Source organism: Morus notabilis, unplaced genomic scaffold (assembly GCF_000414095.1).
Source record: "Morus notabilis unplaced genomic scaffold, ASM41409v2 Scaffold174, whole genome shotgun sequence".
In the NCBI taxonomy this organism is placed as follows: Eukaryota; Viridiplantae; Streptophyta; class Magnoliopsida; order Rosales; family Moraceae; genus Morus; species Morus notabilis.
The window spans coordinates 479,848-489,608 of record NW_010364838.1 but is presented as its reverse complement, the minus strand read 5'-3'; positions in this window follow the sequence as shown (position 1 = coordinate 489,608).

Below are 9,761 nucleotides of genomic sequence, written 5' to 3'. Positions count from 1 at the left end.
GGTCGACATGCTCCTCCAAGCTTGTGCTGTAGACCAATATATCGTCGAAGAACACAATCACGAACTTCCTCAGGTATGGCTTGAAGATCTGATTCATGGCTGCCTGAAACATGGAAGGGGCATTAGACAGGCCAAACGGCATCACAACGAATTCGTAGTGCCCGTCGTGTGTACGGAACGCCGTCTTGTGCACATCGCTGTGATCCATCCGGATTTGATGGTAACCGGCTCTAAGATCCAACTTTGAGAATACCACCACTCCGCTTAGCTCATCTAGGAGCTTGTCTATGGTTGGAATAGAGAAACGGTCCCTGACAGTGATGGCATTGAGGGCCCAGTAATCCACACAAAACCTCAATGTACCATCTTTTTTCTTGACTAACAACACTGGCGAAGAATAAGGGCTGTTGCTGTGCCTTATGAATCCATTCTCAAGCATTTCCTTGACAATCTTTTCCATGACATCTTTCTGGAAATAAAGGTTCCTGTATGGCCTAACATTCACCGGGGACGTCCCTGGCTGCAAATGTATCCTATGGTCCACATTACGTATAGGTGGTAGCTATTTTGGTTCCTCAAAGACAGCCCGATATTGCTTGAGGAGCCTACATCCCAAACTTGGCAAGGAATCGTCCAAGCGGTCTAGTTCATCCTCATTCGACTCCTAAAATGGCTCTTCCCTCTCTGCGACTGCATCCACCCTGTACACGCTGCTTACTGCCCCGCCGTGAATTAAAGCACTGAATTGAGTGAAAGTCAACAACCGAGTGGACAAACTGCTGCTTCCAGCTAATTTTACCGTTTTTCCCTTCCACTGAAACTCCATTGTCAATTTGTCATGGTCATGAATGCAGGGACCCAAGGTCCGCAACCACTGCATCCCCAGAACCACATCTAGGCCCCAAATTGGAAGGACATACAAATCCACCACAAAACTGTTTCCCTGCATCTCTAATGCCACCCCCTTGCACTGCCGGTCACAAACTAGGTACTGACCATTGCCCATATAAACCTTGAATTTCTTGGACCCTTCCCAAGTCAACCCCAATTTCTCCACTATAGCTTCTTGGATAAAATTATTGTTACTTCCTGTATCCACTAGTACTTCTAAAGTTTATGTTCCATGTTTGGCCGTGATCTGAAATATTCTAGGATTTATAGAATTGGAAAGGGTGTTGAGGCTTACCTTAATGTTGACTTCCTTCATGGTCCCGTCAGGCGATTGCCAGTCCTCCTCAGTGTGGCTTTCGTCTTCCTTCTCACCTATCATGAACAATACTCGGTTCTTACACTTGTGGTTAATGTGGTACTTTTCATCGCAGCTGAAGCAAAGCCCCTTTTCCCTCTTTTCTTGTATCTCTGTCGGAGTTAGGCGTTTAATGGGGAATTTAGATTCTCCTTGTTGCGATCCACCCCCTGGAAAAACTCGAGGTATTAACCGCGCCTTACACACCTGTCTGTGTCATCAGAGTCCCTCCTGACGACCCCATTCTGCTCGTTGCCACCTCTGTAGCTCGATATCTGTCCCTTTTTGCCCTCCCCATCAGGTCATCATTACGTTCTTCAAATAGCTAGGCATGTGCCATGGCTTCAACCAGGGAAGGAGGCCGGCATATCAACAAATCCCGACGTATGTCGGTCTTTAACCCCCAGATAAAGAAATTCATAAACATGACCTCTGAAACTCCTGTTATCCGCATCATCAAGCGCTCAAACTCTTCTCAGAATTGCGCAACCGTTCCTGTCTGAACAAGCTTGAAAATTCTCCCCAGAGGATCATCGTAGATTGAAGCACCGAACCTCTTCCGCAGCTCGTAGATGAACACCTCTCAGCTGGGTAAGGCTCCCCCCTTCTCCATCCATTGATACCAGGTGGAAGGCTCTCTATCAAAATGGAAAGCAACCATTTTCAGTCGCATGGATGGTGCCACTCGGTGTAGAGAAAAAAATTTCTCAATCTTATAAATCCAGTCCTCCACGTTAGCCCTATTGAATCGTGGAATGTCCACTCTAAGGGTCTTCAGGATAAAATTCAGGTCAGTCACCGGATACTCAGCATGGCTTTCCCCTCCTCCCTCCTGGTAGTTGTAAGTGGTTTTGCGCTGCTGAACAGACGATGAATCGGTTCCCCGTGGCGGCAAGGTGAACTGAGAGAGACGCTGCTCCGTAGTCACCATGTGTTGTTCCAGCAAGGATGAAAACTTCCTAAGCTGGTCATCAGAGTACTGCTTGAAACTCGTCTCCATGGCTTTCATCAATTCGGCGATCTCCTCGTTCCTCATTTTCTCTCAATGAAAGCACCAATGATACAATCGAAGAAATTGTATTGATGGGCACTCTTCGAGTCAGTGCTAAACTCCAAAATAATAGATAGTTCTTCTTCTTACATACCCTTCCCATTTATACTATTCTCTCCTAACGAGAGTTCCTCTAGAAACAACGAATCAGAAATAAAGGAAAAAGGAAATGGAAATAGCAGAATTCAGTTAGAGAGATCCACTTTTCTCGCAACGGAATCACGCCCTCACAAAATCGTTGAATTTGTTGGGCACCTTGTGAACTCTGACCTCATGCGAATGGCCTTCTTCAGCTTCCAGAAGTTCTGCTGCTTCTTCATCCTCTTTGCTGATGCCTTCCTCTAAACGACTCGTCGTATCAGCTGGGGGCTCCTCCCCTTGGGCTTTAGAGTCAGCCCACCTCCTCAGCTACTCTTGAACCCAAGGCCCATTAAGTACCAGGCCAGCCCAGCTATCATCTTACATGTTTGTCTTCTATGTCTTTTTCCTCTCAACTAGTAACTTCAATTGTGTTTTATAGTATTACCCTTTTTTTTTGGTTGAAATATAGTATTACTTTCTAATATTGTGACCTAACATAAAGTGTCTCTTAAGATTTCCACAGAAAATGATGCATTACTAGAGTAGCATTGGCCAGAAATTTTTTGATAATGTAGAGAAAAAAAAAATACTCTACTAGTAAGACATAATTTTTTTTTTTGAAAAAGTAGGACATAGTTTTCCTTATCAAGTTCTATTAAATTATAATATATTTTAATTTGATATGATTCTAAAATTATAATTTGGTTTGATTTGATAAGTCAAAAATTGTGTCTTATCAATATAGTTTATTTTCTATGTCTTACCGTAGAATTTTTCATAATGAGCACTTGGTAATGACGATGATGTAGGTTTTTGAAATGATTTCGGACGCGAAAGTGTGTATCTAATAAATTGTGTATAACAAAAATTTTCATAAATTTTTGAAATACTCTATAGATTATATTAATTTATGCAGAAATAAATTAATCAAATTAATTTATTTACTTAGCGAATGATTAGGTCGATAACTTAAGTTCTTTGACCACGAACGTTCCTTGCTCTAAGCTAGTTTAGAAGTCCCGAATCTTCATTGTCAATTCCTAGAATCTATGAAAATGTGTGTGTGGGCACTCCTGAAACAAAACGGGATTAGCAAATAAACACTCAAGGTTTCCACGAACACAAGCACATGAACGACGTGGAAGTTTTAGAGAAAATTTTCCTTCCCACACTATATAGAAAACCGGCCACTATTGCTAGGAGAGAGTAAAAATTGTGTTCTCTAATTTTCTGCAATCTCCTATTTATAGAGTAGTAGTCAGACTCCTAGAAGAAGTTTAATCTTTATCTCCGAGATAAAACTTGATAATTATCTCTCATTTATAATTTTATTTTGAAATAAAATCTCTCTCCCTTATCCATATATAGGCCGGCCACCACAGGGAAATTCTTCCATGTGGTAGGCGCATACAGTATGAGTAGAGCAGGATTTATTTTTTGCATTTATCCTGTGGTCCAATTTTGACTTAAATTTAAATTCTAATTTAAGTCAAACAAATTAATTTGAATTTCGAGTTGGACAACTTATCAAATAAGTCAAATGGATAACTCTGAGATCAAGCAATTGAATCCCATAGGGATTCACACTGTGCTGGGTGCTCACACTATGTGAACGCCTTCACATGTGTGTTTCAAACTTCAAATTTAAATTTAAATAATCACATTATTTAAATTATAATTAATTCTCAATTAATTATTCTTGAGTGTTTTATTTTCGAATTGTATAATTCTCATTTTGTCTTAGTGTCTTGTAAGATTACTAGGATGACATGAGGACTCACGGACCTATAATTTTGAGCTCCAATAAAATTAATAATTAATTAAACAATTTAATTATATAATTAATTCTATTTATTCTTAAAGTTACTCCACTATAAACTTAGAATTGTTCTCTCGTAATTATAAACATAAATTACTTCTAAACTTTGAAGTGTCTATTTTATATAGTTATTACATACATATCAATCCTCCATAAATAATTCATAATTAGGGCTAAGTGAAATTTGTTAACCTCTATAATTACATCTTTATCCTTAAGTACCATTGATTCTCTAATGGACAGTGATTCATAAAACAAATTTATGAGTCGAAGCTCCTATTGGTCCAAGTACCGAATCAACCCTTAAGAGAATATTTTATCTACATCTTTCTCAAAAAGGAATGGATTCCATCTCGTATAATGACATTCCCGGTTACTTACTTCATCATGTCTCCAAAATACAAGGAATAGGATCCAGGATCTCAGAATCTATACCGAGTAAATCAAAAGACATAATTCCACAAATAGAAGTTTGCTAATAACTCAAGATTAAGATCATTCTATATATGACCATTGGTAGACTTAACTAGAATTTCTATACTTAACGGAAATTATCAGAAATTCATATTGTATCTATGTCACTGTTCCACGTAATCTCATTATGCGTAATATACTCATTTAATATCTCTACATATTAACAGTGCGGATAACATCGTTTCTTTCTGAATGGGAATGACACGTATTAAAAATGTTTTAATTAAAGATTATGAATTTTAATTAAATTCATTACGAACATCATTTTGATTATTATCCTTAAATATTATCCTCTCGCATATGACACTTATATATAATATTTAAGATCACATAAATAATCATGAAATTTTCAGTGATATTCATAAAATATTCAATAATATATGCACATAAAATAATGAATAAACTCTTTTATTAAATAAATAATAAATATCATATTACATGTCATATTTTTAAGACACTATTCCCAACAGACGATAATAGTAACAGTAATGGTATCAAAAAATAATATAATATACAAACAGACATTTTTTTCTCAAACAAATAAACTATTTTTTGTTAATGCATGATATTAAAATTATCTAAGTCAAAAAAATTGTCAACCTCAACACTTGACAAAAGTTGAAACAGAAAACATTTAATACGTTTAATTCCTTCTGAGGAGCATGGTTTAAAAAAAATAAAAAATTAACTAGGTCTTTATTTATAAACCTCATCCAACAACTAAAATTTGAACAGCACATTCGTCTCGAGAAAATGGGACATATCAAAGCCTTACTCTAATAGCAATACTCTAAAACCAAATTTCTTGAATCAAGATTACTTTAGTCCTTCAACATGGAAGAGACTTTTTTAATTGCACTCCAAAGTCTTTGATCACCACTCTATTATTGCAACCTAAATCATGGTAGCTTGATATGATATTCTCAGCAATTTGAAATCTATTTTTAGCAATGTTGGAAGAGCTACGGCATGTACCGTATCTCAATACTTTTTTTTTTTTGGTTTGAAACCATATCTCAGTACTTAGGCATCGTTTGATTGGAGGAATATAGAGTATTAAGGAGAGAAAGAGTTGAAGGGATAGAGAATAAGAAGAATAGAGAGGATTATAGTAATTTTTCATATTATTTGTTAAGATGAAAGAGAATTGAAAAAATAAATAGTAATTATTTATGAAATTATTACAGTGTCCATTTAAATTATTTGTTAATGATTTATTTAAAGTGTAATTGTCTTTTAAAGCTTAAAAAATGTGCATTACTTGAATCCTTTTATTGATGAAAGGATTCAATTTGGTAGACGATAAGGGAGATCACATCCCTCCACCTCTCCTCTCCCTCCAACCAAATTATATATTGAGGCTCTCCCTCCATCCCTTTCTTTCCAATATCTTCCTCCTACCAAACATACTCTTGGTAGCAATGAATTGACAACATGGCCCGTACATCTAGCACCAATACCAAAAGTAAAAAAAGAAGGAAAAAAAACTAATATAGTGTAAGATAACAGGAATTTGTAAAGTCAACCAGAGGGTATATTTAATATGTCAGCCTTTCAAAATAGAAAAAAGAAGAAAGATTAGCATCGGGACTAGTAAACACCTGATCACTCTTTCTTAATTGCAAGCTTAAAATCCATAAGAACCTCTGTTTGGATTGATTTAAAAAAATTATTTTTAGTTTATTTAGTTTAAAAGCTATTTTGAGTCTATTTAGATGGAAGTGTTTATTTTTTATAAACTCTTCTAAAATAAGTTATCTCGTGGTGTTTTAAAAAAAAACTTAAAAAAAGTTTTTTTATTTACGTTTTTAATTTTTTATCTGTGAACAATAAATTAAAAATTTTATTTATATCTTTATATTACATTATTTTTTTTTATAACAAAACGCATTTTTGACTTATTTATCTAAAAAAGTTCAAAAACTCTTCTAAATTAAAAAAACTCTTTCTCATGCATTATTTAAACACTGTAAAGTTCTGACTTATACTTCTCTTCTTCAACTCGTTAATTAAAATGCAAATTTGCAAATAACCATAAATCCAAAAAAAAAAAAAAAAGTTGCAAGTAACACCAACCAAACATGTAACTACCATGTAACTACCTTAACTATTCATTGTTGTCATTGTGAGAAACAAATTGCCATTGCCATTGTAAAGGTTAAAATATCGGGGATTTTGTGTAATTATGCTAAATTTTTTTAGTCCACATTCATGATGAAAATTTTAATGTCTCACTTTCTCCTTTTAATTTAAGAGTTATAAAATCAATACTATGGGGTTTTTTTTTTCATTTTCCTTAAAGTTTTGGTTTTTTTTTTTTTTTTTTTTTTTTTTTTTTTTTTTTTTTTTTTTGAAAAAAATTAAAGTTTTGTTTTTTTTTTTTTTTTTTTTTTTTTGAATTTTAGGTTTTGCATGGCAAATTTAAAATCTCAAAAATTACGAATAAGAGTAGAGTTAAAACATGAATCAAATTTTAGGTATAGGATGATGGATAAATCAATATAAATAACTAGAATTTGAGTTACTTGTTGACGGTAAAAATTAGTTAATTCGGAATTTTACCTCTCCGGGAACACTCGCGTATCTGCTCTCATGAATTAATAAAAAATAATTGCAGAAAAAAAAGAACATAGAAATTTATAGTGGTTCGGCAGAAACTATTTGCCTACGTCCACTTGTGGATGGACTAATATTTTCAAAATTACAATCGCTTAGAGTAGTAAAATAGTGCGTAAGAAACTAAATGAAGAATTCAGCCTCTATTTATAGGCCTTCCTCAAGTCTCAGATCATTATCTCTAATCTCCCGAGGATAATTCCCTTTTCCTTAATTCTTGAGATTTGACAGTTGTATTTCCATATTTAAATGACTGATTTTGTAGAGTTCTCCTAATTAGTTATATAATTTTCAAATTTGAATCCGGACAGTCGTTGTAGTTTATCTCTTCCTGATTTGGCGGGATTTGATTTAAATATGGTCCCGTAAACTTTTCGACATCGTGACCTTTGAAGGAGTAGATCCTTCGACCTACACCCTTTGTCTTTAAGAGTTCTCCTCGGCCTGGGGACATTTCATGAACTGCCACTTCTCGACGTTAGTGATCAGTCCTCGTTAACAAAACTCTCGCTGCATACAAAGCAAAGGGATAGTACAATTGCTCGACTATGGTGTAAGAATTGCCCCCCAGCTTAGAATTTCATGCCATGACGTTTCAAGCTACGAAGCGTCGAGAGATACACGTGGCAATTTCTTCCTTAGGTACAGTACCATAATTACAGTGGGTAGTGGAGCAGTTACGTCGATTGTGTCAACAGTCACATCTCCTATCCCCTAATGACACGTGGCAGTCAAGGGATAAACAACAGCCGTTGGATCATATTTTATTTCTCCTGCACTTTTTGGGACCGTCAGATCATGTCTTTTCAGATTTGCCGTTGGATGGACTCATTTCAAATTCAATGGCTAAGATTCGGGGTTCTTTGGGCTTCCCTGAGACTTTTGGGTTTCTGTTCTGATTATATATACCCCTTTTGAATGGCATGGACATTTATTCGCCAAAAACCGTCGTTACTTTGCCAGATTTCTCCCAGAGCCTTAAAAGCTCTCCCAGATCCTCTTCTTCACTAGCTCCGTTCTTCGCGTGCTTGCACCGTTCTTCTTCTTCACTGTCCTCTTGCATTCTGATTCTGTTCTTTAGGAACCAGTGAGTTATTCTGACCCTTTCTCTTTCTTCTTTTCTCATAATGTGGTTTTGAGCTTTAGTTCTTGGACTGCATCGTTGCTCATGGGTTTGAGTTAGGTTTTCTTGTTTCTTGCATTTTTTTTGGGTTTGGTTGCTCGTTTAAGGACCTTTTAACCCATTTTTGGGTTCTAAACCCCTTGCTGAGTTTTATTCCCAATCCGGTATTGGCAATACTGGATTTTTTGGTCATTTTGATTCGAGTTTACTCCTTTTTCCATTCTAAATTCAATTTCTGACCTCTCGATAACTAGGCTTTAACTTGAACCTATCTTGTGTATTTCCAGAATATGTTGCCCAAAAGAGTTAGAGGTCTAGAGGTCTCCACATCCAGGGTTAGGGAACCCCTGAAGAAGCTGTAACTTTGAGTGCGACTTCTCTTAACACCGTGATTCTCTCATTTTTCAAGTGCAGGAGTATACTGAGGGGTCTACCTCAACTTCTTAATCAGAAGAACTTATTCTAATCGACGACGAGGACCATAGTTTAAGGGCCGACACCTCCACTGATCATGGTTATAGGGTGACGTCAACCAGTGGATTTGTGGCATAGTGACCGATGTCAACCCATCAAAGATTAAACTAAAGGTCGCCATGGAAGCATTCCGCACCGTACAGATCAACGTTCATAACTACTACCTCATTATCCTGACGCCTAGTGATAAAGCCCACAATCTACCTGCCAATCATATAACTGTATATATTAGATCTCTCACCTTTGGTCAAACCATCCCCTTTCACTCTTTTGTGAAGGCCCTTTGTGGCCTTCACAGAATTTCTCCTGCTATACTGTCCCCTAATTGCTGAGTGACTATTAACGTCATGATTATTTTGTGGAGAAATTTTTTGAACCTCGACATAACCGTCGAGGAATTTTTGTATTGTTATGCCCTCCGGAGTTCCCCAGCCTAAAGGGGATTCTTTTACTTGTCTTCCCACTCCAAGTCCAAACCTGTAGTACCGCCCATTGTCATTGAGAAGACCTCCAGTTCCTATGGGTGGAAGCTCTAATTCTTCTTTCTCTATGACAATTTCAATTCTCACCCGCTCAACGTCGAGCACCCTATCGAGACTCAAACAATATTCAGAATATATTGTATGTTTTCACTTTGTTGAATCTTTAAGAAAATTGTGATATAAGTTGAGCCATCCATAAAATGTGATTTTTGGGTGCAGGTCAAGTTCCTTTGTGGCCAAAGCTCTCTGGAACCGCTTTGGCAAGGGTCGAAAATATCTTATCACTTCCCGACTCCAGCCGCAGTTCTACTATTCTGAACACGCCCAAGAATCGTAGATTGTATAGGCTGCTCGTCGCCGTCAACCTGCCAAGTCAACTAGTCGTTCCACCCGCA